General features: G+C 41.1%; 1 protein-coding gene across 2 annotated transcripts in view; it reads right to left on the bottom strand.

Moving 5' to 3' along the window:
• Positions 1 to 6: 6 nt before the first annotated feature.
• LOC109408309 (uncharacterized) overlaps positions 7 to 19,251 on the bottom strand; it is a 105,454-nt gene continuing 86,209 nt past the window's right edge. For both annotated transcript variants that reach the window (XM_062854968.1, XM_062854969.1), the window contains one exon: positions 7 to 500. The gene's annotated coding sequence lies outside the window, so the exon portion shown is untranslated. The remainder of the gene's footprint in view (positions 501 to 19,251) is intronic.

Below are 19,251 nucleotides of genomic sequence, written 5' to 3'. Positions count from 1 at the left end.
TGTATTATTATTATTCAAAATATTAATTGTATGCTCTGATAATTACAAATCTAGAACACATAGGCTATTTTAGTATATATAAACACGATTGATGTTTAATTATATTTTTACTTAGAAATAACATTGCGACATTCTGGGTATATTACGTTTGGTGTATAGATAACTAGAAAAGGCACTTTATCTAATCTAAACTATACGAAGACCAAGGCGATTTAAAAACATAAATCAGAATACATAAATATACGCCTAACGACCAACAGCTTTCTTGACTATCCAAAAACCGTTCATGAATCCATAGCTCTTGTAAATGTTTAATTAGATATTAATTCGAAAGATTTGGTTTTAAATATGAAAAGCTAGATTTATATGAAGGTTTCGACTGGATGCTAGAGTTATGATAAATGTATTGCAAATTGTGTACGTAGCTTGTCATTGCCTTGATGTGGTATTTGAAGAAACATGATTGAATGAGCATCTTTTTTATTGTCGCTTCGCTATACCTAATATATAAAAAATATATATGTATAAGTAACAATAGATCTTTAATTGTGAAAATTGTAATTGTAAATTGCGCTATTCAGCAGACAATGTAGGAGAAATGACGGCTTCGGCAGTTCTTAAACTATTATCACAGACAAACAGACGCTTCACTCTACCTACTGCCCATCGTTTAACTTTTACCGTTAAATTAAAAAAACTCCGTAGCTCGACCATTGTTCATTAACATCGCTTGCATCGTTTTTGTCTCTGTTTGACGTTTGTTCGCTAGCGATTCACGGCGTTTAAAGGCATTAGGGGCACCTGGGGTAACAAGCAGCAAGTTTATCTTTTTTTATCTTAACGCCGAAGGATTTTATCACCTAACGATTTTCAGAAATTTGTGACAGTCAGTTAGAATAAAAGATAAATGAATAAAATAAAAAAGCAGGATACTGTTATAATTTTCTTGACCGTTTGTCGAGTGTGTTGAGGGCAAAAACCAACACAATTTTATATTTCATACATATGTTTGACTATTTGTGGACAATACGAAACGCAGCAAAAATTCTATGAATGTCAGGATACACAATTTTTAATGTTTTAGTAATTTTCTATTTTTGGTATAGATTGGGGTGGCATGAACTTTTTTAGTTGAAGAAACACTCGGTTTATTGTTTATTATTTGTTCTGCACCTTCAAAACATAAGTTGTGATTATATTAGCCCTCCCCAAGTCACTTGAACGAAATTGAGTTGTTATTCACTATTAAATATGCATTTTCTCTTTGAACAGAAATGATTTCTGAACTCAAATTTGCATGTTGCCAAATTGTTGTAGGGCGTTTTATTAGCGCATTTGCCCAAAAGTACACGCGGCAAATCCCTGAGGAAAGGAACAGTTGCATTTTTTGCTCCCCTTATACTCAATTCTTAGACGATGCCCACCAATGCGTGAGTAAACCCAAATTGGCAACCGCCTTCATAACGCACGAACCCCACCAACCGTTGCCAAATCGGTTTTAAAATGACAACCTACCTTCCCGGTGAACAGTGGATTCATATATTTAGCAACCAGACCCAACCGTTGCTATCGCGGTTGATATCACTTTCTTCATGATTCTAATCTGACTAACAAACAAAACAAGACAGCTTTCTACAAGTAAAATATAAAAAAAATGATTATCTTTGAATTTTTGAAACTGTTGTTCTCTCATGCATTTAAGATTGCGTTTGTCACAAATGGACACATATTGAAGATAAAGCTTAATGCTAGGCGAGGTTTGACGTGTCGAAAGATTCGATTGTCCAAACGAACCGAAGAACGGTGTATTTTTAAAACTATTGTATACGAAAACTTCCTGAAAATTTCCAATGGGAACGTGCAAATGGCTTCGGCAAACCGCAAGCCCCGAGTGGAATAAAAAAAAGGTGACATTCAATCAATAAAAGCGTCAGCCAATTTACTGACTGCATGGCTCCAATCAACACTTGTTCGCAAAAACAGTGCTTCTGCAATTCCTCAGGGATTTCTTCAAGAATTCCTTGGCGAATTTTTCCAGGTGTTCCTTGATGTTCCTTGAGATTCTTCCACCAATTTCTTCAGGGTATCTTTTAGGAGTTCATTCTTGGTTTACAATGGGAGTTCCTTCTGAGATTTTTTCAGAAGTTCCGTCTCAAATTTCCTAGTCATTTTACCAGGAAAGCTACATCCGTCCGTTTATATCCGTCAGAAGTTCTGTCTGGGGTTCCCCCTGAAGATTTTTCATGGATTTTTCTAGAAATTTCGTCAGGAATTCCTTCGGAGCATCCTCTAGGATCTTTTTTTCGGATAATACTCAAGGAATTCGTTGGAAGAATTATCCAGGAATTCCCACAGGGATTCTTCTAGGAATCTAGCAGAACTCCTGGAATTCTCTCAGGGATTCCTCCGAGAATGTCCTCGGGGATTTATCCAGGAGTTTCTTCCGGCATTCCCTTAGAATTCCTACCGGGATTTTTCCGGGAATTTCTACCGGGATTCCCCCGGTGATTCTTTCCAGAATTGCTCAGGGAATTCCTTCCAAGATTCCCGGGAATTCCTTCCAAGATTCCCCGGGAATTCCTTCCAAGATTCCACGGGAATTCCTTCCAAGATTCCCCGGGAATTCCTTCCAAGATTCCCCGGGAATTCCTTCCAAGATTCTCCGGGAATTCCTTCCGAGAATCCCCGGAAATTCCGTCCGAGATTCCCCGGGAATTCCTTCCGAGATTCCCTGGGAATTCCTTCCGAGATTCCCTGGGAATTCCTTCCGAGATTCCCCGCGAATTCCTTCCGAGATTCCCCGGGAATTCCTTCCGAGATTCCCCGGGAATTCCTTCCGAGATTCCCCGGGAATTCCTTCCGAGATTCCCCGGGAATTCCTTCCGAGATTCCCCGGGAATTCCTTCCGAGATTCCCCGGGAATTCCTTCCGAGATTCCCCGGGAATTCCTTCCGAGATTCCCCGGGAATTCCTTCCGAGATTCCCCGGGAATTCCTTCCGAGATTCCCCGGGAATTCCTTCCGAGATTCCCCGGGAATTCCTTCCGAGATTCCCCGGGAATTCCTTCCGAGATTCCCCGGGAATTCCTTCCGAGATTCCCCGGGAATTCCTTCCGAGATTCCCCGGGAATTCCTTCCGAGATTCCCCGGGAATTCCTTCCGAGATTCCCCGGGAATTCCTTCCGAGATTCCCCGGGAATTCCTTCCGAGATTCCCCGGGAATTCCTTCCGAGATTCCCCGGGAATTCCTTCCGAGATTCCCCGGGAATTCCTTCCGAGATTCCCCGGGAATTCCTTCCGAGATTCCCCGGGAATTCCTTCCGAGATTCCCCGGGAATTCCTTCCGAGATTCCCCGGGAATTCCTTCCGAGATGCCCCGGGAATTCCTTCTGAGAATCCCCGGGAATTCCTTCCGAGATTCCCCGGGAATGCCTTCCGAGATTCCCCGGGAGTTCCTTCCGAGATTCAGCGAGAATTCCTCCCAAGATTCCCTCCGAACTTCCCCTGGGATTTACCCGGGCATGTCTTTTGGCATTTCCTTCCAGGATTGCCATGGGAATACTTTCTGGGACTTTCATGGCAATTTCTTCAGAGATATCTTCAGAAATGCATTCAGGGATTTCTCCAAAAGTTCTTTCAGGGATTCATCAATGAGGTTCAAGGATTTATCTAGGAGTTCCTTTAAGGAGTTCTATCATGAATTCTTCCAGGCGTTTCTTCAGGGAATCCTTCAGAGATCCCTCCAGGAAGTCCATCAGAGATTCCTCAAAGAACTTCTTCAGGGATTACTTTTGAAATTTATCCAAGGATTTAAAAATTTGAACGAAAGGCTTGAGGAATTAATTACACTAGTTTACAGCATTTTTGAACTCGGTAAGTTGATGATCGTTTTTAGTGTAGAATCATGCCCTGAATTCGAAAACGCGAAGGAAAAAAATTACAGTAGAGCGGAAATTTTTTCGACTTTCCATACAAGGTTGATGATTTGAAATCGATTTTTGTTCTATTTTTAAGCAATGTCGCTCACTTCAAACATCTCATTCTCCGTAATTAATGCTCCGATTGAGCTAAATTTTTTACTGTAACTCGCCTACATATGATATGTCAAATAAACGTTGAAAAAGAATTTTTATGTTGGTTTTTTCTCATTGAAAAAAACACATTTCTTCATATAATTTTGAAAATTTTGCTAAAATTTAAGGAGGTCGTCCCCAAAACTCGCCAATATCTTGAATTTCATCAATCTGATGCAAAACCTCTATTCAGATGTACGAATGGTATTATATTCAGCTTTTAATTTATGGAAAAAGATTTAAAATTGGTTGAACAAAACGCAAGATATTTGAATTTTATTAAATTCCATATTTTAAAAAGTTGTAAAACTCGATATTGAGCTTAAACTCAAAAACTGTTCTACTTTAAATTTTTTGAAGCACGGTTTCGAAATCAGCGCTAAATAATGCTTCAAAAATTTTGGTCGTTGACAGAAGTTCACGACTTTCGTTTTATTTTGTAAACTAGTGTTATCCACATTCTGGAACTTTCGTACAATTGAAAATGATAATATGAGGAACAATAAATGATGTTGTCAAATATTTGCTTCTCTGTACTTTGTTTACGATATGAAGTACTACTACCAACCACCAGTGGGGAGATGAGGTAGTATTTTACCAACAATTATGTGAACGCACGGTGCGAAAACGGGTGGGTATCAGAAATAGAACCGATTTGCACACCTCTACTACTCACCGACTTACTACGCACTGGTGGGGATAGTCTTATGGGAGATAACATTGCGGCGTTTCCTCAAGTGCGGTTGTTCCTTTCCAATGGGATTTGCCGCGTGGAATTTCGTGCAAATGTGCGTTTGGAACATTACAAAGGCCGCGCGGTGTATCATATTCAGCAAACCAGTAAATACCCTTCTCTGCGAGTGCATCCCACCCCATAGGTAAATCCAACGGAAGCTAACGATCCCTCCGCATCTGGTGGCAGGAATGAGAACCCTATGAAAAACGTGACTCCTCCAAAATTTCACATGGCGCAGCATAAGCAAAGTGCACATTTTCACTTTTTCATATTGAATTCCACATCGTAGAGAAACAAACGAGCACTTTTTGGAAAGAAAATTTAATTCTCTTTCAGTTGCGCTTAGATCCGGCAGGTACTTACGAACAATTTATGTGATTAAATTGAGGAGCTCTTGCTATGCCTCCGGAGGGCGATCTTCCGGATTTTTTGTTAGCTGGCCAATCCGATGTCTGTCGGCGTGGGCATCAAGAATGATGATAATGGAAGCCATTGCAAATGGAAAATAGCAACTTTTAGAGCAAAAAATAAGTAAACAAACGATTTTCTCCTCATCTCACCAAGCGCCTCTACAAATGGGGGTCATCTGGATTAGCCTATTGCATAGTGGTTGAAATCGCGAAAAACACGATCGTGGGCATTTTGAAAGAGAAAATGTGAAAATGATTCTGTGATGGTCTGCAATTGTTACTTATTCTTAGGAGCAACTTTTGATAAGTTTTGTTTCTTGATGAGTTTACTCAAAAGTTAGATAAAAATATATTTTCTAAATATGCCAAAAAACTAAAAGGTATCTACGACAAAGTTGTGGAAAATATAGCGCATTTAGTTCAACCCTGGACTATCGCACTAGTTTTCACGAGTGTGAAAACGCAAACAGAAGTGCGCGATTGCATCCAATCAGCTTGGTGTCTTCAGAGCACTTATTCAGCATACATCGAAGCAACAGTGCGCCGAAGACATCAATTTGATTTGATTCATTCGCGCAGTTTTATTTACGTTATCGCACTTATGAAGACTCAGTGCGCATTCCAGTGGTGAACTAAATGCGATATATTATGCAGAAAAATGTTACCGTAGACACTTTTGCACTACCTTTTGAAATATGCGATGTGTAATAAATTTAGTATGAACAACCCTAAATCCTCTATATATAGCTCGGATGAGATTTTCATGGCTTCTGATGTTCTGAACACTTTTTCAGTATGTTATTATGCAAAGTATCTAGTGATAGTGATGTGCCCATACAAATCAGCGCCAACTTCATAACTATTTTTTTGCTTTTTTCCTTTTCTCACAAATCCATGAATATTAGAGGGAATCTCTTACCTTGGTATTTAGATACCTTGGTTATTATGCACCTTTTTTTTGAAGACAGTGTTGCCATATTGTTATTTTTATACGTGATTTTTTAATTTACCTATGTTTTTTAATGAGATATCTCGCAAAGTTGCAAAAAAAAAAATTAAAGCTCAATTAAATGTTGAATGAAAATATGTACTATCTTATACAACTGATAAGTTGCTCTTTGTCTCTTCGATGCTTGAATTGTATTTAAAAATTGCAATCTTGCATCTTTTTAAAATTGAAATAAACTCTAAAACTCTTTTTAAACGAGTTTCGTTGCTTGGGATGGTAAGATGCAAAAGTAACTAAACCTGTTGCTAGAGTGCATCTGAACTTCTCATGGTTCACTTGGCATCTCACAACGTAGAAATATATCTGCACAAATGTTGTACTAATTCACAAAAAAATAGTAATCTTTGAACTCTATTTAAAAAAAATCCTCAAAAATCATGTCTGTGACAAAAATTTACATGAAAACTAATGTATTTTTAGGCTCGGTCATGCCATTTTGTTGAGGGAAATAGGGCGTGGTATACTGCACCTTCGTCCCTTCCGAATCGTAGAATTCCCGGAGATTACGACCAGTATATTCGCCCCACCATCCGAGCGAAACGTAAGGGGCTTCCTCCCAAACACATTCTGAACCCAGTGGGCATGCTGCTTGATCTTACCGGCTGCTTCATCCTTGCTCTTCAGCAGATGTACGATGTACTACAGCGTAGCGACTGTAGTCGTCAATTAATGTCATAATATAACGATTACCTCAAAGTGTGGTGGTTTCCATAGGTCCTGCTAAATCCGTGTGTATCAGCTCCAAGGGTCTGATCTTCCGTTCGGCTGAAGCAGAGACTTACTTTTCAATCAACTCTCACAGGTGATACGAACACCGCAGTCTTTCATTTCAAAGCCCCACATCACATCCTCCGATTTCAGCCATCGCAGAAAATCGGGGTCCCGATGGCCGATTAGACGATGCCAAGTACGCTGGCACCGCTCGTGATGATCACCTGCCACTTTCAACGAACACTCCTGGATTCGCAGTTTATATAAACTGCCCGATTTATCACCGAACACTACCACCTCATCGTTCGCGTTACGAATCTCACAGCCCAACGCACCGAATTTCACGGAAAATCCATTCGTGGCCAACACTACGTCGGGAATCAAATCAGAACGAACAGTACGTTCTTCAGAGTAACTTCGACTCTCTCACCGTGCGCGTTTCCCGGAACCTGGAAAAACATTTCCAGGAATACCTTGACCTCCATCATCAGATGATGGCGCGACGATGTGTCCTCCCGAGCGATTGAAAGAGCAGGACCTCGGGTACTTTATTTTCGAAGCCCATTTCAACGAAACCAGTGTGTTGGTCGAACGAGCAATCCAGGTAAGCCAGTGTAATAATGCAATGCAGTCACAAGTGCAAGTACTCGAAAGCTCTCGCATCATCGCAGCAGCCATTGAAGGCTCTCATCCCGACCTTAGATGGCAAGCCTGAAAACTGGCCTCGCTTCAAGGCTGTGGTAGACGGCTCAATCCGAAAGTATGTTCCACTCTTGATATATGCCGCATGTGTATTGGTGATACATTGATGCTGTCGACGGTTCGACTAACCGCATGCGAATATATGTATTCAGTTTGTTACTTAGACGCGTGAGCTACGGATCTCGGTACCACAAGTTGGTGACGAGGGTGAAAAAAAAGAAAATAATTGGGAGTGAAAAATATGTTTTGAGTGGAAATAAAATTAAAAGCGAATATTATGCCTCTCAAGAAAAATCTGAATATGGCGATTATCTGCCTCTGGCTTCTGATATTAGCGCGACAGTCACTAATCATAACAGCGTCACCAGATTTAGAAGTATATAATTCCACTATATGGGGTTTGACAGCAAGAACACTCATTCCACTGAGCTACTCTTGCCGTTCGTCACAAATACATTCAAAAACATCTGTCACTTCGCGAAACCCACGTGCTTTTGTTTTTGGCGGGAACACTTTTTCTATTGTTTTGCCTTGCGACTGTCATGCGGCGGTATGCATTGCGAGCGTACGACCGCCGCAGGACTCTAATAAAAGATAAGCGCGACAATACGAGAAAAAAAAATTGTGTGCTTCCGGGAAATGATTAGCCCTCTAATACCCAAATTTTTGATTTTGATCTAAATATCATTTATCGTCATCTAAAATCGATTTAAACATATTCTGCAAGATTTCGATTTCGTGAATTTCAGTTTTTGATTTTTATAATTTTTATTTTTGAACAGTCCCACACTTTTATATTTTTCCTAGAAGCCAATTTGGGGAACGGATTTTTTGAGATGAAAACATTTTGAGATTTTGTGATTATTGTTGAAATATTATTATTTTAAATTTTTTTCAAAGAAAATTTTATTTTCCGCGTATTCTTAAGGAAAATAATTTTAGAGTGTATTCGATTCCCTTAAACTATTAAGCAAGGATAGAATGATTTGGGAAAAATTTAAAATATGTCAATTGTAGTGATTCAATACAAAATAAACAATGACTTCTTAAAGGTGACTAAAACATAAATTTTTCAATGGTTTTTAAAAAATGTAAGTAGGCTTTAAAATACACCAAAAACCATTTTGAGATATACAGAACAGTCCTAAATATCAGCCAAAAATATAAAAAAATGATTTTCTACGAAACAAAAATTACAAAAATGCTCAAACTATACCCCGTCTAAAGGCGGGATTGGGTATTAGAGGGTTAATCATGCTTATTCTGCGCGGCGTGTGAAAATAAGCCTGAATAAATGAAAGTGAATATGAAGAAAAAATCCGAAGAGAAAAAAGTGATGCTGGTCGGCCACACTCGCGATCGGCCATATTTCGGAAAGTGTGAAATGATGAAAGAAAAAAAAAATATCTATGTGAATGGCAAAAAAAAGTTATAGAAAATAAAAGAAAATGCTCGCTTGTTTGCACTGTGAAGTGAAAGGAAATAATGATAAATGAAGCATATTTTGTGAAGTGAATAATGGAGTTGGATGCACAAAAGCATATGCGGCAGCTCGAGAGCAGCACACTTTTTGATTATTTCTTAAAATGGATGTTCTGGTAAACCAAATCAAGCTTGTGGGAATATTAAGCGATGTTTGCGGTTTTTTTAGGTATGTACCCTTTTATATTTTGTATTTGAAGGCGACACATAACGAAAGTTTGCTTTCGTGGCGTCATTTCTGATGAATGAGAAAAAAAATGGCATTATATTCTTTAGCAGTCGATCGAGACGCTAGACAATGTGTGCATAAGAATAAAAAGGAGTATTAGTGACCATCAACCTCTCCATCGGACTTCAAACGCACCTATTCAAGTGTAGGCGTCTCTACACCACCACGTAACTATGAAAATGACCGCGCGCCCAGTTCGCGCCGCGTGCCAAGTGCACACAGTTAAGCGTGTTGGTATGCGGTGCTGCCAAACGCGCCTCGGTAGCCGCTTACTTGGATTAGGTACATCTCGGTGGGCCAGAGGCCGACAGAGAAAGCAGAGACAGAATGAGAGATTTTTTTTGTGAGAGTTGCAGGGGCTCGACGCTGCGAATGCAAATCCAATTGGAACGTAAGATGCGTTTTGAGGAACATCGTGTCATGATTGAATTCACTGGGGGAGAAGGGAGAAGATAGTGTTGCGTCGATGGCGTGATGCGTGTCAGCCTTGAATGTAAGCTGTACAGTGTTCGCTAGCATGTATTAAGCATGTAACCCCACGTCTCCACTAGACAGAAATGTCTTGCCATTTTGCTGCCAGAAAGAGAAAACGTAACAGAAATGATCAACACCGCTGCTTTCCATGCAAACAGCGAGAGAACATTTCTGTCATGACACATCTGTCCAGCAAAATGGCAAGACATTTCTGTCTAGTGGAGACGTCGGGTAAGGGAAGACGAATCTCTGCTTTGCGTTTACCATTCTGTGCATTCATATTTTGCTCTGCGGTCAACAGGTCAGCCGAAGCGCTAAGGAGATTTTTCTGCTTCGGTTTATATGGGGTGATACGTGATAGTTGGCGTTTTCCATCAAAGAATAAATAGGGATGACGTTCCTTAAGTACAACATGCTTACGTTGCACTTATCGGAAAAAAATAAACCCCGAAGAGTTAACCGGTCATTAGGATTTAGTCGTTTTCACTTTTGTTAGATATCGGTACGGTGAAAAATAAGCGTTGTAGTTAAATGTCTTAAGGCTGTTGACCGTCCACTGTAGTGATTCAATTCACTGACGTATGTGAGGTAACGTGATTCAATTCACTGATGTGTATAAGAAAGATAATGTGATTGAATTCACTGAAGTATTTGTTAAAGTGATTTAATTCACTAAGCGTGCATTAAAGGCTGAGATACTTGAGCAAGAAAGCGCAAACGTGATTGAATTCACTGGTTCTAGAAAGGAAGGAATCTATGGCGGTGCCTTGAGTTGAGGTATGAGGTTGAATTGGAGTTTGCTCTTCTTTAGCTTTCTAAGATATGGAATGCTTGAATTATTTGGATGCTATGGTTTTAAAGTGTGATAAACGCAGGGACTATCAGCAATCGAGAAACTCAAATGCTGGCAACGGGAAGAATGGAGTAAATAAAAAAGGTTTTTTTACGGAACTCGTGGAGCTTACATATGGAGTATAGCAATCACAGCGGACAGGCAAACAGAGACTTTCTGAACATTTTTGTTTTCTCCAAGAAACAGGGTTTTTGAGCGATTTGAAACTTGGGCGGTGTCTGCAGCAAATGGTAAACCCATCGAAAGCTTTCTGTTGAGAGGGCAGCAGAGGGTTGATAAATTTTTTGGTCGATAGTGCTGTATGGTAGAAGTCATGGACGAGGTTATTCAGGGTTCTCGTGATAATCTGAAACGAGCGCGTCACAACCTTGATGATGTTATAAAGAACATCTACGCATGAATTGAGAATTTCCATAATGCAGAGATAGCAGAGTTGCTAAAAAGGAGGAAAGTTCTCTATGAGCTTGATTCTATCAGACGGTAATAGGTGTCCCGCTTTGGATAAAGCTTGCCATCGTTGTCACATATTGTGTTGCTCTGAAGCAGAGGGCGCAGCGGGAGTCTTGCATCAAGAGATCGGGAACATTGGAGATGTGTAGAAGCTCATGAGGACGCCGAGGCTAAAACCTAAAACGGAAGAGGTGCTGGTTCACAACATCGCTGGTGATAGGGACGTTTTTAATTAATGTCCCGTATGAGGAAGAGAAATCGAGATTCTTATCAATTCTAGTTATAGCTACAACTTGATCGACGATGCAACCTTGGAACCACAGACAGACTTCTACATTTGCTTCTCTACTAACTTCCCATCGTTAATTTTTTTGACAGTTTCAAGTACTCCGAGGTTCTCAGATCGCTCGCTCACAGCTCTCTCATCGCTTCTGCTCCTGTATTACGTTTGCTCACTACTGTCAGTACTATGGTAGGTGCTTTGTAAAATAATGATTGGCATTGGACGATTGTGTTTTCGTGACGATGATTTTTGTCTCAATTTGTTTCGAGTAATATTCCTGTGTATCTGTGTAGGAACTGTTGAAGATGTCTGATTGAAACAGTGAGAAGAGGCCGTAGCGCAGTGTCTCTATCCTGTGGTTTTCATGGATGAGATTTGTAAGAGACGTGTAAGAATTGTGAAACACACACTGGACGTTGCAGACATGTGTGGGTTGTCTTTCTACGTCAGCAGATGCAAATATGACGGGCAGAAAGTACAGTACGATGAACATTGATTGTCTAGAAAAAAAGGATGCTTCATTCAATCAGAATATCGATCACCGAGGATTAGGGAAGAACTACACAGGGTTCAACCGTTCATCACGTATGATTCTTGCATCGTTACAAGCTTTGCAACCGGAGGCTGGAAGAGAAGGTGTCGATCAATTTGCAATGACTACTACAACATGACAGCTGTTTTGGGAAGCTAAATTCGCGGAACACAGACTTGGAACGTCTATTGCATCTAGGATATTGTGATCCATAAGATCAAACAACGTTCGTAGCTGCTGATGCTTCTGGAGTGGAACTCGGGGCGGTGCTGCTGCAGTTGAAGGACAGTCTGCCTTGTGTCATCAGCAATGGTTGTAGGTTGGTTGATTGCGCTGCAGGAGTTCAGGTTCAGGGTTGTTTGTATAAACGATTCATCGAAAAATGTTCATGCAATGTCTTGTATTGCCCCTTCGGGTCGGATTTCGGAAATGGATACTGAGGCTAATGATGACTAGGACATCGAATACCCTGTTTGCTTTAGCCTATAAGCTGCTGCACATTGATATTTATGAGGTGTCTGGGACCACTTGGAGTGAGCTCACCAAGGAGTTCACTGTATATTGCGTAAGAGATGCTTTTATGCCTGGTTACTATAACGTCACTTCAGGTGGAGTCGTGCGTGTTCTCCGAGGTTGAATATGTTTGTTCTGTTGACTTTTAAATGCATATGGCAGTGGTAGTACAATATAAAGAGATCTTTCTAGACAGATGTTGGTGGCCAAGCCTAAACCAGAAGACAGCGTGACTGTATGAGGGATGTAAAGGATTCGCAAAGGAAGGCTGGCAGCTGTTTTATGCTGGAGTGCAGGTAAACGTATTAAACTGATAAACACGATAAACGTGGCAACTGAGTGAGGGCTTCAGGTTGAGGAAGGTTGAGCTGCAAATCTCATAGACATCGTTCGTGATTCACGTGTTTTTCACATATGCAGCGGTGACCACTTGAATCTAAAACGTGTAGTACGGGTGGAAGGTGCCAGTCAGCAAAGGTGGAAAAGAATTGAACAGCTCGAGATTTGTATGGTGGCACGATGGATTCTCTGTTGCAATGAATCCAGAAGAGGAGCATGGGTATTATGATTTGATTTGTAGTTTGAAGCTTTTGGATTCAGAGTATGTGGCTGCGATGCGAAGTGGGTGCAGGTCAGCAAGTTGTCCATGCAGATAGAGTTATTTTGCCTTGAACGTGATGGTGCCAAGTCTCGGATGAACATGCTTTGGATTTCTTGTTATTCTCACTCGATCACCGTTAAAGCGACGAATAAACGGCTTGAAAGTTGTAAACAACGTATTAAGTTTCTAAAGTTAGACGACTTTATACAGCAGTCCCTCCTACGCGTTCCGGATCGTGAAATTATGCTTGTACTTCAATGGGAGGTTCCTTACGGACGTCCGTGACTGCTCTAACATTAGATTTAAGTCATTGGATACGGCATTTCCTGAAGTCGATCAACATCAAAGAAACTGAGTTTTCCTCGTGAACCTTAGATTATGGGACTCCAACACGTTTGAAGAGATTGCGAAAGTTGCTGAGTAGGTACTAAATTGGTAAATAGGAAGGTGACAGGTTTCATTGCATTTCAGTGTGTTGTAGGAGTTGAGTTTACAATTGGTTTCATTTATTCCGGGTTCATATAAGTGTTGGATGCTTCATTTGAAATAGTAGTCTTTTGTTTATAAAAGGGGGGATGTGGTAGACGGCTCAATCCGAAAGTATGTTCCACTCTTGATATATGCCGCATGTGTATTGGTGATACATTGATGCTGTCGACGGTTCGACTAACCGCATGCGAACATATGTATTCAGTTTGTTACTTAGACGCGTGAGCTACGGATCTCGGCCATGTTTTTGGATGTGATGCGATCCTCCACCGACTCGGATTCCATTAAGCTGTACCACCTCCAGCGATCCCCAGTATAAGCAGCTGCTGGTATCATCGACGCCGGCACTCTCAACGATAACAACTACAAGCACGCTTGGGAAATTCTCGAAGACCGATTCGAGAATAAACGAGTTACAGCCTGAATTCGCTGATTGGGTCACGACTGTGCCCCGATTAGCGAATCGTGTTCGTTCGTTGGGGCAACTGACAACTGATCAAAATGTTCTAGGCACACGCAAGTGACAATACGTCACGAAACACTCACATACTTGCACAAACGCTGCGATGCAGCGGCGGTCAGACGTCAAACTCGTTTTGACATCGATTTTGACACTGGCAGTGCTTTTTAGTTGAGTTTTGACCCAACCAGTGAACATTTAACCAACGAGACAGCCCATCTAACGAGCCCCCAAAGAACGAATCGGCACTGTATTGTGGATACCCACATCCAGGGACTACTCAACCTTCGGCGGATGAGCCGAGAGAAACCCAAAAAGTTGTGAGAGCTCATCGATGAGGTCACCCGTCACGTCGATCGAGGATGAGTTGGAGGGAGTTTCCGAGAGATTTGTTGTGAATCTTATTGCTGGTGCCCTGAATAAAGAAACCCGGAAGGAGTGGGAAGCCAGCACTCCATGCAAGGAGATCCCTCTTGTGTATTTGATTCAAGGACATGGCTTCTACCTTCGGGGCTGCCGCTTGCAGATCCAACTTTCCACACTTCCAGTAAAAATAGACCTCTTGATTGGAATCAAACTTTTCTTCAAGTTGTTGATGCCCAGTCAGTTGAAGATTTCTGACGAACTCCCTGTACTCCAAGAGACTCGCCTAGGGTGGGTTATTGCCGGCGCCATTGATGATATGAGTCTATCCTGCAGTCAACAGCATTGCAATGTTGTTACCGTCGAACAACGTACCACATCTTTGGAAGACGCTCGAGCCCTAGAAGTTTTTGAGTCCATCCCAGCGTTGACAGGTAAAGACCAGCAATGTGAAGTCAAGCACCGCTCAACGATCGTTGATGACAATGATTGCTTTACCGGCCAACTGTCTATAAAGGATTCAAGGTCAGCCCTGATTGAGAGTTGTTTCCTTTTCGCCCATGGAACTTCCCTACCTAAGAAGAAGTTAAATCCTCTAAAACAGAATCAGTGTAGTCAATTTTGCGGCGGATATGAACTCTCTGGTCATTCCCAACGTGTGGTCGAGTACAAGGATGTACCAAAGTGGAAACATTTCCGAGCATCTCTCTACAAAATTTTCCAAGCCTGGCAGATGGAACAGTTAAATCAATTGAATGCCTTCGTCGGTAATCACGTGTTGAAGAATGATGACCTAACTGACATCACAGTATGTACACTCAGAAATAAAAGTATAAGGTACACCGGGGCAAGTTGAAACGGGTGGGGCAAGACGAAACATAAAGTTTTGAAATAGTTTTCAATACAATTTGGAAATTTTTCTTTCGCTATACTACAAAAATTTCAATGATTTTTTTATGTATGTGAAAACACATATCCACCAGAAAGAGTTCATTCCGAGATATATTAATGACACATATAAAAATTCAATCGATCAACTTTTATTATGTATGTGTCGGCCCACATAGTTGAAATCTATTGATTCTCACACATGATTTTGATAGGTTTTGATCAATGAGAAAATGAATCTATGAGGCGCATGAACTTTGTTGTTATTGCGTCATTTTTCTTCAAAATTATTCACATGGCTACGAAAAAGTTTCGCAGTGGAGAGGTGTGGGACGTCGAAATAGAATTCGTCTGAGAATTCAATCTTGCAAAAGATGGTAGCTCCTACCAAGGCTCCTACCGTATTGGTGAGTTATAATTTTACATAACAAATTGCTACAGAAGCCCCACAGTTTGCTCACAGTTCGGCTCATTTCCTAAATCCTCCAACTTTTTATATTGTACAGACTTCCAGTACAGGTTGTAAGCAAATGCTCAAGCCATCGTTCATACCATCCGTGAACCAGGAATTGAGAGACATCCGCCCATTAAAGCGTATAAAACCTGTTGTGTCCATCCCTCGGAACAGTCCCCATTTCGAGTAACCCGGCGTATGAACTGCCCACAATTCTGGAAGAGGAAACTCCGCTGGCCTTCAAGGCCAACATATCAGTGGTATATAGTGGGAAAATCGACCCTGCCGGACAACTTTTCGTAGAAATTTGGAACAAACTTCTGGAACACGCCCGCAACCTAGGCTACGAAGATTTCTAACAACAATACGTGTATACGGGAAGGTTTCTCCGGAGAAGGCAAATTACTCGCACCTCCACGTCTATGCTGCAGTTACAAACCGAAGTGATCTTCGGCACAACGCGGAACAGCTGAACAATCGAAATTGTTTTTCGAAAATGGAGCGTTAGTTATGTATGGCATTAATCTATATATATAAAAATGAATTTGAAGTTTCTTTGAGGCAACAAAACTCAAGAACGGATGAACCGTTCAACATGACTCTTGCACGGTTTGGTTCGTGGTAGTTGTGTTTATATGTATAAAAAGTTACGAAAATCAACTAGAAAAGTAAGAAAATTGATAAAGAACTGGTTTTTCATGAGCTGGGACGGAAATCTACACGATCGAAAATGAAACCAATCTACAGAGCGGTGCTATTTTTAGCTCAACAGTTGTCAAATTACCACAACCGGGCAAGACAAAGTTTGCTGGGCCAGCTAGTTATGAATAAATTTTCAAACTTTTAATTTAAATTGTGTTTTTGTCTACATCAAAAAGAACAAAAAACAAAAATTAAAAAAAAAGCAAAAATACCATTCAGTTTTACGAATAAATACTAAAAGTGCCTAAAGATGAAAAATAATAATCAAGGAATATGAAAGTAATAACATCCACACATATTTTCGATAAGCTTTAGATTCATCCGGATGTAAGTGTACGGCACATATAAAATATTACTCCAATCTAATTGCAAAAATCTATATAGGCTGACACATACAAGCAATATGGACAATTCTCTCAGTGTAGAAGATTGTTTGAATCAAAAACTATGTATTATGGCATTCAAGCTATTTACCATCATTGGATAACGTAATGTAACCCACTGTTTCATCTTGCCCCACCCGTTTCAACTTGCCCCGGTGTACCTTACACGAAATTACTATTATTTATGCATTTTGTATCCGCATCTCTCTCACTCTCTTTCTGTTTTCATGCTATCTGCCGATTAGCCTGGGTTGAAGAGAAGTGTTTCGTCAACCCAGGCGAAGCACCGGATAGCATGAAAACAGAAAGAGAGTGAGAGAGATGCGGATACAAAATGCATAAATAAGAGTAATTCCGTGTATACTTTTATTTCTGAGTGTAGCTGTGAATCCTCGAACATTAGTCCGGATTATTTGCGGTCCCACGGCCAAAGCGAGTTGATGGGCCAGAGTCCATACCGGAGAACCAATGGTCAAATTGGAACCCAACCGTGATTGCCACACCAGTCGCTTGCCCTGAAGTTTTTCCATCTATGATCATCGTTCTTTATTTCCGAGGAACGTTTGAATGCGGTTCGAGAGTCGTGAGGAACACCAAATTGCTTATGTCCCATTATGTCCTCTCTGAGTCCCTCATTACCTTTGACCTGGTACAGTTCCTGCAAATAGTGATGAGATCTCCACATAAAGGCGGTCCTTTGGATGTTGGAACCTCTCTAGGGTCTGAAAGACCTACACACCAACTTGACTTAGTTACTAGCGGTCTTCTGTGGATTGGCGTACATTAGCAGAATGCCCAGTTGCCGAATGACACCGAACACCGGTCTAAGTTACCGGACAAGTCCCAAGTGACGGTTTGTTGCAAGAAGAAGTTTCCCGTAGGTTCGTCAGAACGGATTGTCAGGTGGGTTTGGCCTCGTGATGCGCTAATCATCGTTTGTAACCGAGAAACCTGCATCGTTTATTCCAGACTCAATCCATGGCTGCTCCAGCCAGCGATTGACAATATGACCTAGATCCAGAGTGTTTCCGTTGCTCCCTTCGCCAAGACAGGTGTTGATTTCTCTGTACCGATTTCTGCTTTTCGACGTGATCGTAAGCCGGAAATCCAACAACATCACCTGCAATGTTGGCAACATCAGCAGAAGACACTGGACCGTATCTGGAAGTTGGTCTGATGAGTACTTGAGGATTAACTTGAGCATATTGCGATTCCATGAGTCCAAGTGGACGGAACCTATTTTCCCGGTAGAGGTGGATTTGTTGAAGAAAAATAACGAACGCCGTTTGTCCGGATCCAACTGTGCTAGTTGCTGAAGTTCGAAGGGCCATCGGTCATTACTGCTATCCAATGTCCAAGTTTGTTCTACTTCACCTTGAGTCGAATATCCAGTAATGCTTCTGAGCTCCACTCGAGGGGAGGAATGTTCGCGACCACCGTAGCGAAAATAGAACTGTCCCTCGAATACAACCCTGTTTCCAAAGTAAATTTTCCTACCCGTCTTGTGTACCATGTTCGCCAAGGAGGTTTATGTAAATGTACATGTGTGTGTGTGTGTGGTGCTCGACGATCCAGCCTTTGCCAGCCAGCCAACAGGCTGTACATGTTTCATTATGTTTCCTGCAGCAGCGCAGCATACCGATCATCATCATCCATCATCGAACTCAAGCGAGCATCGCCGTCGACTCCGCAGCGGCTAGCAGCGCGCTGATTTATCAGCGCCACCGCCACTAGGCGAAATGTTACCCCACCATGAGCTCGAAGAAGTTTCTCGAAAAAGATGCTTCTGTTATAAATACGAACCACCTGAAAATGTTCAATAGTGCCATTTACACTTATCAATAAGTTGATTCAACCAAGAGGTTCAATCTTTCCTTCAACTTCATCGAGAAACTCAATTTGATGGAAATATTGCTAAATGTATTGCATGCATTTTTATTGAGGAAAACATGGATGATAATGTTGAATCTTGATGTAAATACTGACCAACCTGCAAAAGCGAGGATTGAGGTTGATGATCATATCCTCAATATTTCCCCTCCGCAAGATTGATCCAACTTTGACTTGTTTGATTCGATCAATCCAGCAGTGCAAAAGAGTCAGCAGATTAAGCGAAGACCAGTGAGGGAGAGATAGCAATTCACTAACGTTCAGCGCGTGGTTCACGGCGTTCATGGTGGCTAGTTCAATTGAATTTTATGGAATGCTTTGAAAGCAAATTTCTAGAAACAAAGTGTCACGTTTTTGCATTGTAAATATAATAGACTTGATCATTTGAAAAGTGCAAATTTCGATATTTCGCTTGCTTATTCAATTCCATTAATGATTATGAAAAAATATTTTTTTGGTCATTTACCTCGCCATATTCGATTTTTTTTGTAAGCATTCACAAACTCTTATCTATAGAAGAATTCGAATGACCCCCAATTGTAGAGGCGCTAGGTGAGGCCGGAGG

This window comes from Aedes albopictus, chromosome 2 (genome assembly GCF_035046485.1).
Source record: "Aedes albopictus strain Foshan chromosome 2, AalbF5, whole genome shotgun sequence".
Lineage (NCBI taxonomy): Eukaryota > Metazoa > Arthropoda > Insecta > Diptera > Culicidae > Aedes > Aedes albopictus.
This window is presented reverse-complemented; position numbering and strand designations above follow the sequence as displayed.